General features: G+C 47.5%; 1 long non-coding RNA gene across 3 annotated transcripts in view; it reads left to right on the top strand.

Annotated features, from left to right (window-relative positions):
* The first annotated feature begins 15,840 nt into the window (after positions 1–15,840).
* LOC126531436 (uncharacterized) overlaps positions 15,841–19,157 on the top strand; it is a 90,796-nt gene continuing 87,479 nt past the window's right edge. Inside the window, exon 1 of one of the 3 annotated variants that reach the window (XR_008612675.2) lies at positions 15,841–17,487. This is a non-coding gene — a long non-coding RNA (uncharacterized lncRNA). The other 2 variants (XR_008612677.2, XR_008612676.2) reach the window with 2 other exon arrangements.

Genomic DNA, 19,157 nt, shown 5'->3' with positions numbered 1-19,157 from the left:
TGCACAGGTGCTTTCTGCCATAGGGCGGCTTCCTTCGTTAATATGTTCAGCACCAAGATTGGCTAGAACCTGTTCTTACGAACAGTTTCAGCGTAAGAGCTATTTTGGGAATATGGGCCCAGATCAATGTAGTGCTGGTACAGCTTCTCTGGCGCTGTGTGCGTCCTAGCTGTGAGCTTTGTCGTAATGATACTTTTTCTTCTAAAGCAATCAAGACTGCAAAACAACGCGGGTCTTTTTGTGAGATGGCAAAAGCGAGAAATGGCAGCGATCAAGTGGTATAAGCGGCGGTTTTTACGTGCCCCTCGCACAGGCCATTACGCAGGTTCACTCGACTACAATCTATCAGTGAAGCCGCCATTCATCTTATGATGATGGGAACGTTGTCTTAACTTTCGCCTGACATCATAATTCAGCGGTGGTTTGGTCGATTCGTCGTGCATAATAAACTTCAGCGAAGCTCTAACAGCTGGGATTAGACCAGCATGCCCTCGGGTTGTGTCACCGACATTTCCGCACCAATCCGGGCACTGTTTTAGACGACCCCAGTCTGAGAGCGGCGGCATTGCCCGACTACCCATTGCGTGAGATACACCATCGCCCTCCCCACTATGGGTCCGCGTTCATTCAAGCCTCGCTATCGATCAGATGGGCACAGCGCGTGACAGGCAAAACCGATGACGGCAGTGACATCTCGTCTATCGCTCTTGCCTATTTGTATGCGCTTTCCACCATGCGTTAGTCATTAAGTGACGAGGCGGTTAGTCCGGGCGGCGCCTAATATGCAGACCAGAGAGACGCACGCAAAACCGCTAGTCCCTGGACGCCTCGCCCATTCTCCTTCCCGCTTCCGTTGCTCGATGCCGTTCCTGTGCACAGGACCGCTATGAAGCTTAACTTCTCTGCAAGTGCGAGGATACGCATTCATAAAGGCCGTCTAAATACACACACGACAATGACGGTCATAGGCGTCGTCGTGGCAGGCCCGGCCCAGACGCCACTCTCGTCGTCCAATGGCAGGTCGAGCGTGCAGGGAGGCACACTGGTCCAGAGAGGCGGTCCACAACTGCAGCTCTTTAGGCATGCTGTTCATCGGTATATAAAGAGAAAAACCGCACCTCCAACTACCCTCCCAGAAAGAAACCCTCTCTCTTTCGTCCCCCCCACCCCCCGCCACCTTCTCTTTCCGACGATACCGCCTGGACGTGTTCGTCCGAAACAGGCCGGGGAATCCCCCTCCGCACCCTCTAATGTTGATGATGGCGGGACACACGGAGCCCGACGGTGTTTGATGGTCGAGTGTTTTACGGCGACGCTTTTGCGTTTCGATACTTGCCGCCAAACTGGGGCCCTCCCTTCCCCCTCTTGCCATACCCACGCTTTGCAGCTCGCCGTCTCTGCATTTCTCTCTCTCTCTCTCTCTTTCGCCCTCACGCTGCCGCAAAGGCTTTGCGCACTACTGACTCGGTGGCCTTTCCCCTTTCCATTGTACGGGCTTCTGTGCATCGTCCTCGTAGCAGTGCGTTCGCGCCCGGGAACAAGGGAAAGGGGCCGCCCGTAAAGCGACCGGGCTTTGTCGAGTCAGGCGGCTGGGCATGTCCGGGATTTCCGGTGCCGACGCCGCGGCCGCAGCCACCAAATTAGGGGTCGGCGGGGAGCTTTCCCCCCTTTGTGCGTGTCGCTGACCCGGTTCGCAGTGGCGTGCGCCAGGCGGCCACTTTCACCGGCGAAGGAAAGACGAGAACGCAGAAGACGTGCGGAAGACGACGACGACGACGCGGCGGCGGCGGTTGTTGAACGGCGCCCTCGAGTGAAAGGCCCGGAGGTGGGGAGGGGGACAGATGAAGAGGAAGCCCATCTACGTTGCGCGTGCGGGCGGTCGCGTTGCGTTTTTCCAACAACAGTGCTCACACGGCGCATTGCAGCCCGCTGACGCGCTACAGCCCCGCCGCGCTGTTCGCAGCGTCGCACGTCCGGATGCCAGATGCTCGCTGCTCAGACCCTGACTGCAGTCAGAACGAGCGAACTGCGAGGAGGCAGCGGAGCGTGATACATGAAAATCTGCAGAAAATCAGTGCCGCTTGCAACGCCGACAGATGCGTCTCGGGTTTTTTTTTTTTTTTACTATTATTATTTGTTGTTTGTTTCACAAGAGTCGTCTGCGCAGCCTATTTTGGAAAGCGCACGTTTTCGGCTTTCTCCCTGCTTCCGGATGACGGGCTGGGGGGGGGGGGGGGGGGGGGGGTTAGGTTATATGTGACTTTCCTATTCATTTTTTTTTTTGTTTTCAGTCAGCCTGTTCTTGCCGTGCAAAGAAGAAGTTCGCTCAGTGATTTCTGTTAGTTAAGCACCGCCGTGCTTGAAGGCTGTTGTCGGCCTCGCGGAATCTATTTTTTGACTCCGGGGCTGGGCGATGACGTGTTTAGAAGCTCGCCGCGATTCAAGGGTGTGGAATGTGAGACGAGGCATACGCAGACGCACTCGTCCGGATACAATATGTGCGGTCTTATGCACTTGAGGGCCGAAACAAGAAACGTGTGGGCTGCGCTTGTGAGCCGCTTCGTGGCTGCGCTATATTTCTGGTCATTGCCAGCACGACCAGAAACGTTAGAGCACGATCAGCGTGGCAGCATATACGACCCTGTTTGTTACGAACAGCGGGCGGATGTTGATTAATGTATTTTTCCCAGAACACGGAGTCTGGTTATAGGTGCAACAGGATGTGCCAACGTTCATCTTCCACGAAGTACTCACGTAAAAAGCATTTGAAAAAAAAAAAGGTCATGAGACAACCTATACATCGATAAACAAGGAGGGAAAAGGCGTGCACCATCGCTTTTTTATTATTATTATTATTCTCGGAAAAGGAATACGAAGGCGCCATCAGCGGCTTGTGGATGGTCTGCGCTGTCAAAACATTATGCATGCGGAGGAGACTGCTTTTTGTGGAGTGCAATGGGAAGTCGCTGAGCTTCTTCATTCTGTTCTGCATACTTTCTTACATTTTGTACACTTTTACCGCACGTTGAATTCCGCAGTTAAGTCACTGACCATGCAAACCAACCTTTCAGGGGAATTCGTTCAACGCAATATATGTATGTTCCCTGCGTCTTTCTTCGGCGAGCTCTCCCTGAGCTAATGTGCCTCATAGCAGTGCCTCCGTTAAGGTGATATTCTTTCTATTCCGCGCAACGGGGTAACAAGCGATTGGCATCACGTAATGCTTTGATGAAGCACAGGGTGTGCAACATAGTATTCGAAGCAAAGGCGCTGATGCTGCACTAAATCTGGCCACCGATCAGCTTCTTTCGCTTGAGCCGATACCGTATCTAGCATATAGTCGAGTGAACGCTGACTTCGGGCTTCTGTTGAAACACGGTGAGTGAGCACCGTTTACTTGACGTCGCATTCTGGTGCAGAACACAGCGCCCAAGCTTAGAAGGTGCGTAAATATATGTCATCCAAACCTATGGCGAACTGGCTCTCTGGGCGATGGAATACGGCGCTGTCGGCTGACCACTAACGACGTATGTCGCGGAGTTGCGCCACCGGAGATTCGTACACGTAGGTAAAGTTGGCTGTGCTTCGGTAGCGAGAATGAGACTGGGTCACACATTGTGCGAACCCCATTGTATAGCTTCATTTTGCTATAGTCTTTCAGGCTGTCTGTTTATGCGTCTGTAAGCGAGTAAACAAATGTGGTCGAGGCAGAAGTGCTTTGGTCATAGAACATGTTGTAAAAGGCGCTACGCCATTCGCTTACCAAAGAAAAACTCTCGCGAGCTCTTAGCACGGCACAGGAAGGCGCGTGCCATGGTTCCAGAGTCACCGGATAGCAATATACGGCTCGGGACAATTTCACTGCGGTTTCGTCGACGAATCGAAATTCGTTGTGCGAACACGCAATGGTGACGCGTCCGTAATGCGTACGGCAAGGCATCTGAATTTCCTGCCCTGAATGTCGCTGCGTAGTGAAACACAAACAGTAAGCTCAGTGTGGTGCACCCGCTGCCGGCTGAAAATAAACCCACGGATTACGTCGTTATCAGCAACCTGAAAGCTTCTATGCTTGAAACGAGTTGCGGTCCTCGGTCGTGCTGGTGTCGCTGTCGGACCTGCGTGGCAAACGTTTTTTCTTTTTTTTTCTTTCCAGCAACTGCCTGCCGACGAATCTACCGGTTGGCGTGATAAATGGGCTCTGCGACAAACGTCACACGGGTATACCCGTTTGACGCTTGTCGCAGAACCCGTTTACACTATATAGCGTACACGCGCGCGTCTAAGATTCGACAAGTAAGGCAAGCGGACAGAAAACGCGAGTAAAGAAGGCACAATGTATATGCGGAGACTATTCTTGACAAACAAAATTTTACTGAAAGAAAAGGTGTGTTAAGTGATTTTTGTTCGTTGTCCTTTCTCTCGGTTAGGCTAGTTATAGAAGCATTGTTTGCCGTTCATTTTGCGTCTTCCCTGTCGTTGTTTCTCGTACGGTGCGTGGTCTTAACTTATTTAACCACAAGTCAATTCGCCAGTATTTTAAAAGCTTTATGCTGAAGAACAGCGTGTCGTGCATCTGCTGAGTGTGACGCATTTATGCCCTTTTACAGATACGCGCAGTCAGAACACTGGAGCTAAAGCACCTCTCGCGTATATAAGAGGGAGCCCAGCGGAGCCATTTCGCTTTCTTTGTTCTATAGCCAGGATTCCAAGGGTACACGGCCACTGTGAAAGCGAAGACAGCTTGAATAAAGAGGAAGAGTGAAAAGCAGATATTAAAAACACATTTCAATTGAATGCTGAACGCAATAAAGAAATGCCGGTCGCAGACGTTAGCGAGGAACAATAGCCGGGATGTTTTATTGAAGGCAGACGCCTGTTATGGAGTTCCTCAAGTTCTGCATGAAGATTTTCATCAAGAACTATATATACCAATGTATTGTCAAAGGGCATTACAATATGCCGATGCCGCACCGTTAACGAAAAATAAGCTTTCTCTTGCGCTTCCTACTCCTCTTCTGAATCGCAATAGCCATGTACGCTATAGCCTTTGCAAAATTAAAATAGAGAAAGAGAAAGGAATTGGGCGTAAGCTAGACGGTCTCCTAGTGTGTAAATAAATAAAACTGAAATGTTTTGCCTGCACAAGTAAGTAATGTACTTATCTTAAAAATACTGGGGCGGAATTCACTAAGCTACGCCGTTCGTATACACACAATTTCTTAGCCAAAAAAGTTGTTACGTTACGCTGAGAGTGCAGCCGAAGTAGCAGCACACTCAATCTAAGGTGTCGTATAGGATAGTGAGAAGAAAGCAAAGCTCGTATTAAACGACAAGGAAAGAAAGAAGCGTGGTTAACCGATAGCATGATCGCACATCGTGCGTCCGTAGTCGAGGCTCTATATATTCTCACGTAAAATCATTTCATACTCTTTTTCGACAGCTTTCTTATCCGGGCGTCTGCTACAGCCTCGACAAGCGCAACCGCGCTCGCTCGCTCATCGCACCACCGTCAAAAGAATGACAGTGTAAGTGTAACCTGTTCCTCTCACATTTCTGCGTGTGACAGGACTGATAAATACACGCTGACATAGATATATTTGGCGCAGAAAGAGACGTTGAGGGGGAACAACTGCTGGCTAGGTCTGCCATGGTTAAACCCGCCTGTCGCAACATGATCACCACCACCTTATTACAAAGCGCCGAAATGTCCTCATTTAGATACTAATTACGGAAAGGGAAAAATGCATATTAAGTAGTTCAAATGGCCTCAAGGCAAGGCCAGCAACACCCGAACGTCCATCGGGATGGTATGTGACCGCGCTGCACACCGTTGTCGGTGCTGTTATATAGAACACCGCGAATAGGCTCAATATTAGCTGCCAGTCATAAATCTTAGTAATAAGTCATAGGTTAGTTACGTCGACGCCTGGGGCCCCTAACTATGCACGTGTCTGTCATAGAGCAAGTGCTACTTCATAAGAGTCAAGGCTAATCATAATCAGTCAACATCACCACAGTGACCAGCACCAACGTTTCTATATTTACCATGTTCAAGTGCAGGTCAGAATGCTGCTCAGCACTGCACGCAAAACACAGAACTGTTCCACATTCGAGCTGGTTTCGGATAAAATTGGTCCATGTCATCGATCTTGCTACACTGACGCACTTTCTGCACATATACACTTTCTGCATTGCTACACTGGCGCACATATACATGCCGGCATATAGTACGCGGCTAACGTAGGGGTGGTATTGTATCCAAACGGTGGCAGACGCCGTTCTGTAAACATGCTATATATAGCGACCTCGCGATACGAATCTAAGTACGGCTCAAGAGCCACAGTGCGTTAAACTTCCGGATGAATTTTGCATGCTGTAAAACATCATCGCTTGTCTTTATGTCCACTGCAGAACGAAGGCATCTCCGAGCGTTCTCTATTTGCCCCTGACTTCCGCTAGCTGATTTGAAGTTGTCCCTGCAAACTTCCTAATTTAATTACCCCATCTAATTTCCTGCCATCCTCTATGGCGCTTCTTTTTCCTAAGCACACACTTTGTAACTCTAATGGATCACCTATTATCTACCCTAAAAGTTACGTTGCCCGCCCATCTCCACTTTTTCCTCTTAATGTCAGCTATAATATCGGCTACTCCCGTTAGATTTCCGATCCACACTGCTCTCTTCCTGTCTCTTAGCACTACACCTAACATTTTTTCACTCCCGGTTCTTTGTTAGCCTCAACGTTTCTGCCCCGTACGTTAGCACCCGTAAAATGCAATCATTGTACACTTTTGTTTTCAATGACAGCGGTGAGCTCATAGTTGGGATTTGGCAAGGCCTACCGTGTGCGCTGCGACTAATTTTCACTCTTCTGTAATGTTCTTCTCAGGATGAGCAATCGACCTAGATGTACGTACTCCTGCATAGACTCTAGAGGAAGACTGCCGGTCATGCATTATTGTTTCCTTGCCACGCTATTCAACATTACCTTTATCGTCTGTGTATTAATCTTCTGCCCTATTCTCACAGTTTCTTTGTTAAGGTTCTCAATCATTTGTATCAATGTGGACCCAGCGTTGCTGAACAGCACAGCGTCATCTGCAAGTTGAATGTTGAGATAATCGCCTTTGATCTTATAGCTCCTAATTCTTCCCATTCTAATAGCTTTACTACTTTTTCATAGCATGCAGTGAGTATAATTGGAGAGATTTTGTCTCCTTGCCTGACCCCTTCCTTTATAAGTATTTTTCCACTTTTGTGTGTGGAGAATTAAAACATGCGTAGCTGCAGCTATCACTGAGTCAGCATCGAAGCGAATCTGTGGAATTGCGGATGCGTGCGCTGTGACTGCACGCAAGTATGGCAGTTCCACATAAATGATACAATTTTTTGGGTTGCCAGCCGAATGCGTCAAGCGCCACTGCCTTGATGTGAAGTTCGTTCAGCACCTCAGTAGAATAAACACGGTATGCACTTGCGCCGCTACATACACACGGATGGCGTACGTAGCTTCGTCCAAATACACTCAATTAAGTGATCGCACTGCGCGCCGCTGGGAGAGCCCACAAGACAGCATAATTAAAGAGTCGCAAATGCGGATCGTGCTGACACGACGCGTTTTAGCGATCATACTCTGCGACGTGCACGCTTCGCAATGTTACTTCGCGATACCAGGCCACTGTGGCCGGCTTTTTCATGCCGTTGCGTTGACCTGACTACTGTGCAGCAGGCCCCGAACACCGCAAGGGCCTGGATGGAATAAAATTCTTGCGCCGCATTGACAAACTCATATGTAGGCTTTCGTAGATGACAGGGGGAAAAGGTAAAGAACATAGCACGAAGCGACTCAAAGACGTTATTTCCGCCATTCTGACGTTATTACTAGCTTTGCCAGGCAAAACAAAAACGTAGTGTCGTCTTTATGACCATCATTCTGTGCACTATGTTTTGAGAGACTACATGGAAACAGTAATACGCTTCACTGTGGTTATATCTATAAACCTCAGTGCGTGCGTTTGCGCGTGCGTATGTCTGTGTGCATGCGTGTGTGCGTGTGTATGTGTGTGTGTGTCGCCGTCACTGCATTACTAAATAAATAGCTATTTATAAATAGGGAAATATCGCAGGTCTCACAAGCACGCATAAGTTCCGCGATGGGAAGTGGTTCCCTATGAGGTCTATAATTATTTTCACACCGAACACACATTAGTAATTTGGAGCGATGAGGTTAACGTCATGTCACATTCTCTATATTGAATCGCAGGCCGCTTTATGAAGACACCCTGCTGACCTTCTACACGACGCTCCATGATGGCGGGGATCTTTGTAGTCCATTAGAATCGAGAGGTATAGACCAATCTGACAGGTGTCCGCTCAAACGTTGTTACCCACACAGAAGGGTGTTCGTACGCTTTCCTTTAACACGATTGGCTACAAGAGGACTAATACGCCGGTTATGTATCCCGTTCATGAGGTGTAATTTATTTCAAAGCACCACACTTGTTCGAACAATCCTCGTCATTTTCCTGTCAAGGTGGCACGTGATTTTAGTATCCATATCATTTTTTTATGGCATAGTATCGATGTCCCATTTCGTATCATAGCACTGCCGTCCGTCGCACACATATGTCCGCTCACACTACAGGACGAGCAAAACCGCGGGCACAGACATTACGCCGCCTCGACTTAGTGCTGAATTGAAAATATGAGCGATATAATAAAACGCTGAAGGTATCAGCACGGAAGACGACAGCGAATTGTCCAACAGCAACAATTTTTGATAACTCGAAATGTTTAGGCGTTTATTAATTGCTTCATTTCGCCTGGAGAAGTATGTATAGCCTCAAAAGTGTCTGGAAAAGTGATCATCCGCATCTCTTTGAGCGGAGGAAAGCTCAAACTATGACAAGAAAGAAAGAAAGGAAGAAAGAAAGAAAGAAAGAAAGAAAGAGAAAGAAAGAAAGAAAGAGAGAGAGAGAGAAAGAAAGAAAGAAAGAAAGAAAGAAAGAAAGAAAGAAAGAAAGAAAGAAAGAAAGAAAGAAAGAAAGAAAGAAAACGATAGAAGTGCTCAAAACACATCAATGACGCGACGGACACCCCACTTCTACCTGCTACCACCTAATAGAGTGTCATGACGATTATGAAAAGTCAAGCTATTGCGTGCATGAAGAAACACAACCTATAAGACATTAAGTAGAAGTTCGCAGCAAAGCACAAGTGTTAGCACCTTCCACAGCAGCGCGCTCAGTACAACTATGCATTAAAACTGCTCAAGGCGCTTTGAGATGATAAATCAGAGCCCGCCAGAAAGAAGAAAACACGCGCCATCCTCGGCTGTCACTTGTAGCCTCTGTCCAATCGTCCCCGGCAGCACGTTTAACTGCTAACGCGCGTCATCTCGACCGCCGCAGATGGACATAATTATGTTCTCGAGGCTGCTGTCCACCTTCCATACATATTCATTGTTAAGTCTGCACCTGCGACGGATAGTTCACAAAACCTAAGTTTTGTGAATCGACGTTAACACTACGTAGGCAATGTGCAGATATTTCGCAAGAAATGCAAGCGCAAATGCTAAAAGCGAAACTAAATTGCTTAGACTACAGTCGTCTGAAGCGTCGATAGTGCAACAGTCGTCACACACGCATGCGTATTTGTTGGAAGGCCCGCTAATTTTACGTTTCATACAGATATGACAGTTACAACGTCGCCCAACGAGCGCCACAGCTTCGGTTTTAAATTTCCCTTGACGCGACTTCCGGCATCCGCAGTTATAGCGACAACCATGACTGTGTAGGCGTATGTGCGTTGTTCGAGCTACAATGGTGCCCGTATTTCTTTGGTGCCTTCGCTTAGAGTTTTTTTCGGTGGTATCGCCACGTTGAAACCCATTTAGACGCAACTAGCGAGCTCACGTTTTGATTGGCCGGTCTTGCACGACCAGCATTGTTAACGAGCTTAACGCTAGTAACGCGCGATACGGGCTTTACGACAGATGCGCTTTGCTAACTTTACGGCCGCAGTCTGAACATACTTTTACGCTTACTATTGGCGCAGCTACGGAGGTTAGCACGTGTGCTGCCGTTACATACACGCCTTTGTCGACTACAGCGCTCGCCTTTGCAGCGGCGCGCACCGCAAGCTTGCTCGTCTTACGAACAGGTTTAGCTTTGTGATTAAGCTATTTTTTTCATAAGATTTTCGATTTGTTCGTAAGTTCGCGTAGCAAATACCGCCCTTGCTTATTATTTTTTTAAAGTTTTGTTCTACGTACTGTATTCTACGTGGAAGTTTTTTTTCACGAACCGCCGTATTAGTGCAGTGGCTATGGTGTTTCACTGCTGAAGTCGAGGTCACAGATTCAATCGCAGCCATGGCGGTCGCATTCTGATGATGACGGAATTCAAAAAAGAAGAAAAAAACGTGTACTTTAATTTAGGTGTACGTTAAAGAACTCCAGTTGTTCAAAATCAATCCAGATTACCGACTACGGCATGCTCCAAATCAGGTTATGGTCTCGGCGCATAAAGCACCAGAATTTAATTTTTGCTTTTTAATGATACATTTAACTCGCTTCGTGTGCTTTCAAAGCACAAGTCTAGCTAACGTGCATTAGTGCGATCCTGTGTGTCAGATGAATGGTTTGAAGCGTGCTAGACGCGCATCATTTCTATGGTCAGCATGCAAGTATTTGAGTTGATTAATTCTCCTGTGTATTTGAAGAACGTAACCACCGATGCAGGGAAAATCAGTGGAGGAGGAAAAGCGTTTTACATTTCATTTCCGAGTATAGAGTATTTCGTGGATGTGAAGCAAACGCGCACTAACATGCGAATGTTCACTGCAAGGTGGCTGCTCCGCGTACTACGCGCGCGATAGGAGAAAGTTATCGTTTGCACTTGTAAAAGTGAAGCCGAGTTAGCGAGTGCATAGCGTAAAACTGCTCCAATATGTTTTTATTCCAATCTCCTAACGTCAAATTTGCGTAACCGCCGACGCAAGCATCGGGCAGTCACCCGCAGGGTTTTCTGAAAACACCAATCAAACTCTCTCCTCGTTCATAGGAGGTCACTTTTGTTTGCTTGAAAAACGAATAACATCGCCTACACTGAGTGGCTTGTTTTATCTAATTGGCTCACAAGAGGCGAGGATCACGCTCAAATGGACAGGGATTCCATGGAGCCGAGCCAGTGCACTGAATATAGACAACCGGATGAACAGGGTGGTGCCGGCATCTGCGATTGGTCCGCTTTCTCTTACTTAGCTTGCGGTGGCTCGTCGACAATCGCGGCGGTATGCAACGGAAGCTTAAAAATGACACTAAAACGGATCCTCAACCAAGAAGAGTTGGCAGAACGAGGTCGTAAACGTGCCGAAAGTTCTCAAAAACGTTGCACGGCCACGTAAAAATTTTTATTACACGCAAATAAAACCATGCTCCCCGGCAGGTGCGAGTAGCCAGTGCCTCAGCGATCGGCGGCAGTCATCTTTTATTCCTTTCGGAACGGGGCAGCCTGCGGCTATTCAAAAGAAAATTCATTTTTGTTGGCATATTAATACATCTTTAACGCGTACACGTCACTTTGACGCCATGAGTTTTTGCTGTTTTGTGACGTCGCGAGCAGGCAGGTGAAGTGGGCGCAGCCCGAAAACTTTTGACCAATAGCCGAGGACTAATGACGTAAAGGCGCCGAATGAGCAATAACTACTTTTCTTTTGTTCGGTGAAATTATGCATAATCAGTGTGTACACGTCATATCAGATGGGGAGCTATCGCGGTTTTCGTGACGTCGCTTGACAGACAGGTGAAGGGGGGGTGGTCCAAAAATGTTTTTGACCAATCGCGGAGCGCTGATTCCAGAATTGGAATAGAAAAGTTTGGAACAGTTCTACGTTATGGCGCCCTTGAACTTGCGGCTTTAAGTTAAAGATCGCGTGGAAGGTATAAGACCAGATATTTGCTTATATACCTGTCTAAGCTGTAGTGTTCTCTATAGATGGCAGTAGACGGGAAAAGGAGCAGAAACGTTTGTTGCGCTACAGCTCACGTGTATCGTAAACAACTGCACTAACATTTCTCTCTCTCTCTCTTCGTTCAAAAGGCCTTGCAGTCAACATTCTAGTTTTATGGGCCCCTTAACTTCTTTCATTTAGCCTTTTTCGCGGCGTGGGTCTCTATCTCACTAACAACCACTTTTATCCTTGGACACGTGACTCCCTCCTCCACGTCTCACTCCACGTTATTATCGGTTCTATGACTTCACCGTGTTCTTTCACCGCCTTCCCCATCTACGCTGCTGAGCGAAGCAACGAAAAAAAAAAGAAGCTTCTTATACATGTTGATAAAAAGTCAAAGGAACCAACAAACTCTGACTAAACCTAACCAATTAAAATGTAGCTCTGCACTCAACCCCTAACTCGTCATGTGTGCCGCGAGTGACTGAAAGCACTGCGAAGGCGTTGAAGTACTTGTGTTTGCATCAATTAAGCATTCGCTGAGAAGCGAGCGCGGCCATGTGGGTATAATCTTCTACCTCCATCGCACGTGCACGGCTAGCTCGGCATTTGCCAAGAGGCGTGAGATATGTGCACTGGTGGTTTTATAGCTTCTCTGGTCAAGCAGTCGGTACGCATGACGCTCGCGTGTTTACTCGCGATCGTCGGCACACAAACATCGCGTGACCAAAGTGCTCAGAGCTCGGACTATTAGCGGCTATCTATCTGGTTATGCGACGGGAACGTGGTGCGCTGTAGGCAACCACTCGTAAGGAAGATCAAACGTTCGCGTCTACGTTTGCTCCCCGAGAGGTGGTTCTCTACAGAAAACACATTTTATTATGCTTAACTTGCCCTTAAACCTTAGCATACGTTTTGTAACAAGTCGTTTGAGTTCCGTGTTGCACAGTTTGCGCAGTGTTAAACCTTGTAGTCATCGCTTCTCAATCTTGTAATCATTCAAAAATGAACATTGTGCTCACTCTGTCTTGTTCGCTTAACAAGATGGCCGACATGACTGTTCTAAAGAAAAGCCTAGTAATGCTGTAGTTGAAAAGGCGACGCCACCCTGGCGCTTGAACCTTGAACGTCTACGTACTTAGTACATATACCGCCGATCTTTATCTATAGCATACGTTCTCTTTTATCGTTCCCTGTCTACAGGACATAAAAACACTTTTTTTTTTACTCTATCGTTGCATAATTTTGCCCATCAGGTTGAAGCACCGAGTGCGGCCGACGCTAGTTTACTATTTTACGTCGCAACAACTGCGATCAATGGCTGCAGAGCATCTGCCTCTAAATTTGCATATACTTTTTTGTATCCCCTGGTCTGGTGGTAATTAAAGGTTTAGTACGTGGAGCTCCGATTGCTGTTCTCAGTTACTGCAAACTAGAACGCCAAACTCGTAATCACAGACCGCCATCGTTTATCTAACTACGAAGCTCTACTCCAGGCTGCAGCTGTAGTGTGTGTATATTACGAGCCTGCTTTTTTTGCGTTTGTTGTTTGTTGGCTTTATATGGTTGTAACTAACAAAAATTCGAGCTCCTCGGTACCACTTATTTTTGCTGATCCGCGGTAACAGGATTAATTGTGCCTCGATTCAGCTGTCGGCCTTTGATGTGTGTGCAGTTGCAGTTTCTTAATATTAGCATCCTCCAATTATATCAGAACACGCATATACAGGGTGTCCCAGATAACTTTACCCAGAGTTTAAAAATATGCGAATGCCACGTAGCTGGACAGAACCAAGGCAGTGTTGTTTGCGGTCGCTAGGAGATACTGAAATTACTTTTTTCATTCCGCGTATTTAGATAATTAGTGTTAATTAATTAATCAACTTCTCAAATATTATGATTAGATTAGAAGTGTCAATGATAAAATTGCAGAGCGACATGAAAAACTCCCGATAGAGCTTTTTGTTGCTCAATAAGTCCTACATAAAAGTGTTTTTCTGAGCGTGAAAGGAGCCCGCAAATGCGCGCAACATTGCCGCGCGACTGGCCCCTCGAGGCACTTTGAGTGTATTCGCGGGCGTTTACGTTTACATAGGCATTTCACATGTGCACGTTAGCAAGTTCGCGTGAGGCAGCTCTAGCAGCATTGAGTTATCTGTCGAATATCCCAGTGTGTGCGTACCGATTCGTACGTATAAACTGTGTGAGCTAGCGTGTGTGTGCGTGTTTGTTTTCCTACGTGTGAGGTCGATGTGTTCGCCAGATGCCGAAAGTAACAAACGTAACGGTTAGCACTTTCCGTGTCCTGTGCACCCCGGAGAACTTTATGGGCGCCGATGCTGGTGGCTTAATTAAAGCGCGAAATGACACAGGTGCACAGGTGTCCGAAACCAGAAACCGAAGTCAGTGGTAACTCGCAAGGGTAAAAAAAAAAAATTAATATACTCGGGCTTACCTTCGATCCCGTCGTTTTGCGCGGCAGATTTGTCACCATTAGCCCAACCCCCTACATCTCCCTTTCTTAAGTATATAGGCACTTTATTGTGAGTTGATACTGATATAACCGGTTGCGTTTATATTGCCTATGCCTTGAAGCATCTCGTATGTCTTAGGCTCGCGTGCTTCCCAAAATACACGCGCGTCGTGCGTGTGCGATAAAATATAGGAATACACAAGGCACGCCCGCTTGCCTGCCTTGGAGTGCTTTTTTTTTTTTTTTCGTATGCTGTAAAGCGCTGCATTCGCTCGCGCGTACGCATTATACTGGGTCTCAGTGCTGAGTGGGTTGCAACGTAATCGAAGTATTGCACCGAGGCATTGCAGATGCCGCATGCTGTTGTAACGCAAGTTTCCGTGCGCTTTTTTAGACACCGTCGATATGCCAAGCGAAATACTTCGTGTTGAACTCGACTCAGTCACGCCTTCGTGTCGTGATGTCGCCCCTATAGAAGGAGAACACCCCGCGTCCAGGTCACTATGACCAGGACTTATGAAGTGGCCGCATGCTCGAATGTCACATGAGAATCTGAGGGCGTGAGGTCTTTAGGGGTGGGCGAGGAAGCTGGCGGCAAATGGGATGACAAGAATCCGAGAAAATGCTTTCCCTGCATGCCTGCTCTCGAGACGTTCAGATTAGCTCGCAGACTTGCCGAAATATAATGCGGGATTTCGTATTGACCAAGAATAATGACTTGCCGAATAACAATCTTCGGTGCTCTCTAGGAATGCCGTTCAAAAGCCCACCATTACAACGTTATCGGTCATTGCAACGTTCTTAAGTTAGGAGCCGACTGCGGTTGTGACGTGCTTGTGATGTAAAAGGCACACCGGTAACAAAGGTATTGTTGTTCGCAACTACGAAATGGTAATGAAGTATTGCGCAAGCAGTCAGTGATGTACTTGGATTTATCAAATAACAGTGTGACTTAAGTTGTGATGTTTCAACGTACGAAGCCCCGGACCCCTACTTACAATGACCTACTAGATAGATAGAACTGTTCGTAAGAGAAAATTCCAGCCAATCCTGAAACTGAACACATTATTGGCGAAGATGGTCAGCCAAAGTACAAGCACTTACGAGCGACGAGCTTTGTGAGTTCGGCGCCCCCAGATGCCTGTACAAATATATAGTACTAAAATATCTTCCAAGCAGCATAGACGGAGAAAGAAAACGTTGATTTTAAAGGATTTCAATAGGTGGGAAAGCCGCACACCCACTTACTGCTCTAAAAGAATATCGCATTTTGTTGTCCAAAGTAAAGAGATGACACTTGAAGATATCTTAAAAAGAAGCAGTGAAGTCGTGTACATGCGTTTCCTCTTACCTGATTTAGTAATGGCTACGGGTCTTCGTATACTCCACTTTAGAGACACCTTACTTGATAACAACACCACGTTATTTATTTGTAGTAACAAGACGGCACGGTTTCCTCACAGCACACACAAAGACACACGCACAAGAATGGCAACAAGAATGTTCATGCGTGTGGAAGGCGCGATGCACTAGATGTTCCGCGCAGACCACTTCACAAGCAAAACCTTAGAAAATCAAGGCTCAAATCCTTGGGTTCCACTTGCCCTTCGCTGAATTCAAGTTAGTGTTGCCGATTTGCACTGCTGACGATGGCCAATTGGGGCAATGTTTCGGCACCTGCAAATCTGCCTCATGTGTGCACTATCCTCCGCTTTGTATCAGCAAATCACAAGGCAATAAAGCATCGACAAGACGCAGCAGGTGCTGTTGCACAAACATATGTCAAACTTCTATTTTATAAAGAGGCTTTGGCAATGCAGTGCGCCGGTACACTGTTTACAATGCATGCGATTTACACCACAGCTACACACAGCTGCCAGTAAGTTACCCGTCTATGGAATGTCTGTAGGCGCAGATATGTTTCCGACGAAAACGGGAGCCCTGTGATGCGTCTGATGGCTCACCTCATGCTTTCCCACAGTCGGAGTTTCTTTTTGGGCTTCTGCTTCCTCGCTCATCAGTGAGTAATGCCCAGAGTTTATCAGTGTTGTCCAAGAAACGGTGATGGGAATGTCAGCACTGCTTAGAATCGATGGAAGGCTCTCACACAGGAAAGGCTTTGTTTGGTTTTGTGTACAGCTAAGTACAAGTGCGCTCAATTCATGTGCATTAAAGAATCGATGTTTTACAACTTGTACGGATGTTGACTACATCGGAGTGTGCCGCTTGCGATTCTGCGTGGCTGTTGTCTCCACGCTTACGATATACTCTGATAACAGTGCTCTGGGAGACTCGTTGGTAACAGGAAACAAGTTTACGCGTTAGTGTAACTACATAATTGAAGTCTGAAGTCTTCAATTACAATGGGGGCGTCATATATTTGTCAAGAGCGACTTAAGTGTTTAAATCTGTATCGTGCATAGGGCATCATTGGTGTCACTCAAGTTGAAGTATCCATTCAGAGCATTGCAGATCAGAAACTCCCCTGATATTTTCTTGGGCCGTGTAAAAGAAAGCAAGCGTTTCTTCCTCGCAGCCGTGGTAACTTGCGCTCACTCGCGATAACGAGCATTCGGAACACACCAACACACGTCACTGACCATGCATGCCTAGCAGTTGTCTTCACTCGTCGATGAAGTTTCCTCGGCACACGGTAATCCAACGCGTTTCTGAAGAAGGAGAAAAAGCTTCTTCCGCACAGCTACTCATTCTCTCGAAGCCTTCCTTGCTGCGACTTCCAGCGCAACCTGCAGGCACGTACCGAGGGACGACAGTTGGTTTCAATGCCACCGACGAGCGTCCGCAACGCAGGCCGGCTGTCGGCTGGCGCAGCATCCATCAGTGTGAAGCCGTCTTGCTGCCTGTTCACATCCATCTGTCGCGGCCGACAGTCCAAGTGAGAGCCGCTTGCGCAGTAAAAGACGAGTGGCGAGAGCTTTCCAGACCGCTGAGTCGCTGTAGCTGCGAAACAGGCCTTGGCGCTCCTGGAAGTCGGCCAAGGTCGTCGCGCATATGCTTCCGAGTGGCTGAACACCGTGAGGCCAAGTGGCCATTGTTCGCATACGTCGACACGCGCAAGACGGCGCCAAGTCCGGGCTCCCAATTTTCACGTTTTCATTGGCGTGACCACGTTGTCACACGCAGCGTCTTTCGAGACTGCCTGTGCCCTTGAACGATGAAGTAAGCACACCGTCGCGCTCCGGGTGAGTTCGCCGCGTGGTTACGCACCGTGTGGAACGTGTCCCGTCTGCGGAAAAGTCTGTCACGTTTGCTTCGCAGTCTGCCCAATCTGTGAGTCAAAGCTGCTCTTGAGATGCTTCGAAATGCGCCGCCTTGTGCGCTGTTCAAAATGGCAATTTACTGCTCATAATTACGATGCTACTTCAAGCGCCATAAAGGTGGCGGGTCGTGATGGTTGAACGGCTAAAAATGTGGCTTCCAGCTAGCGCGAGTACGCTGTATGGTTTACAGTTCGTGGATTTCTCTAGGCCTGCAATAGGAATGGGTTTCGAAGCGTTCCCTGTATCATTCGTTACAACGATGACTTGCGTTCTAAGTTTTCAACATGGCATTGGTTAATGTAAATGATCGTCAGTTTTTTTGCCATCCACTATTCTTACAGACTGTCATCGAATAAGGCGCTGTCACTATGAAAGTGTGTCAGTGTGACTGTTTATATACAAGCAACGCAGGTGCAGTAAACATTTCTTGTTTATTTGTTGCACTATGAACTGTCGATTCCGTATTAAAATGAACTGCCTGGAAATCGTCACTCTTGAAAACAATGAAGTGAAAGCCAAGAAATGATCAGAGATGACATTACCTTTTCAGCATAGCCTGAGGCCAAGTAAAAAAGAAATATATTGCGTATTCCGTGATTTCGTTTCGATAGAACGACTGTGATGGTACCACTTGTGCGTAGCCTTTATGTATTCAAGGCCCTGGTGTTATGTATAACTGGACCTCCAGTAATTACTAGAAGAACGAGAGCAATATTTTGTTTCAATTATAAAGCTCATTTCTCTATTTCTCTCTCGTGCACATAGGCGGTCCATACCATACGCGGTAAAGGGATTCCCCTCAAGAAAAACAACTTAAGTTAACAAAAGCAAAACGGGCACAATGCAGATATTCTCACAGTAAGAATCGTTGTGTTGTACTGATGTAATTGCTTGATCGCCTTTCTAACAGGTGGGGGCAGGTTCGTTACAATGAAACCTACTGCCCGATTCACCCACGCTGTCTCGTCACGCACGTGTGTAAGTACTCGTAAACGGTATAAGCAAGCAGGGGGACTTAGGCATCCCGTCGTGTTCATGATATGCGCGCGCCATACGCGTGTTCTCGATGTCTCTCGTTTTCTTTGCCAGGAAATCCCGCTGCAGCATACCGTCGTATCCGCCTTGTCAACGCCTGGCACCTGAATCACCGCCCGCGACGGCGACGAGCATAGTGACTCAGGGCCTTTCCGGCAGAGTCGGCGCCAGCACTCACAGTTGTGTGGGCTCAGCATGAATCGCGATTATGGTTTTCCGCAGCGGCTGGGGCGTCTTGCCCTGCGGTCGATTAGCGCCGGCGTCCACGAACGAGGCGTGTCTATCTGGCGCCGGCGTTCTCTGTCGACGTTGTCGCTGGCGCCATAGCCACCGCGGACAAGGGGGCTTCGTTACTACCCAGTTAAGTTCTGCGGCGGAGCCGCCCTTAAAGATCAGAGACAGAAAACTCTGT

This window comes from Dermacentor andersoni, chromosome 5 (genome assembly GCF_023375885.2).
Source record: "Dermacentor andersoni chromosome 5, qqDerAnde1_hic_scaffold, whole genome shotgun sequence".
NCBI classification, from domain to species: domain Eukaryota; kingdom Metazoa; phylum Arthropoda; class Arachnida; order Ixodida; family Ixodidae; genus Dermacentor; species Dermacentor andersoni.
This window is presented reverse-complemented; position numbering and strand designations above follow the sequence as displayed.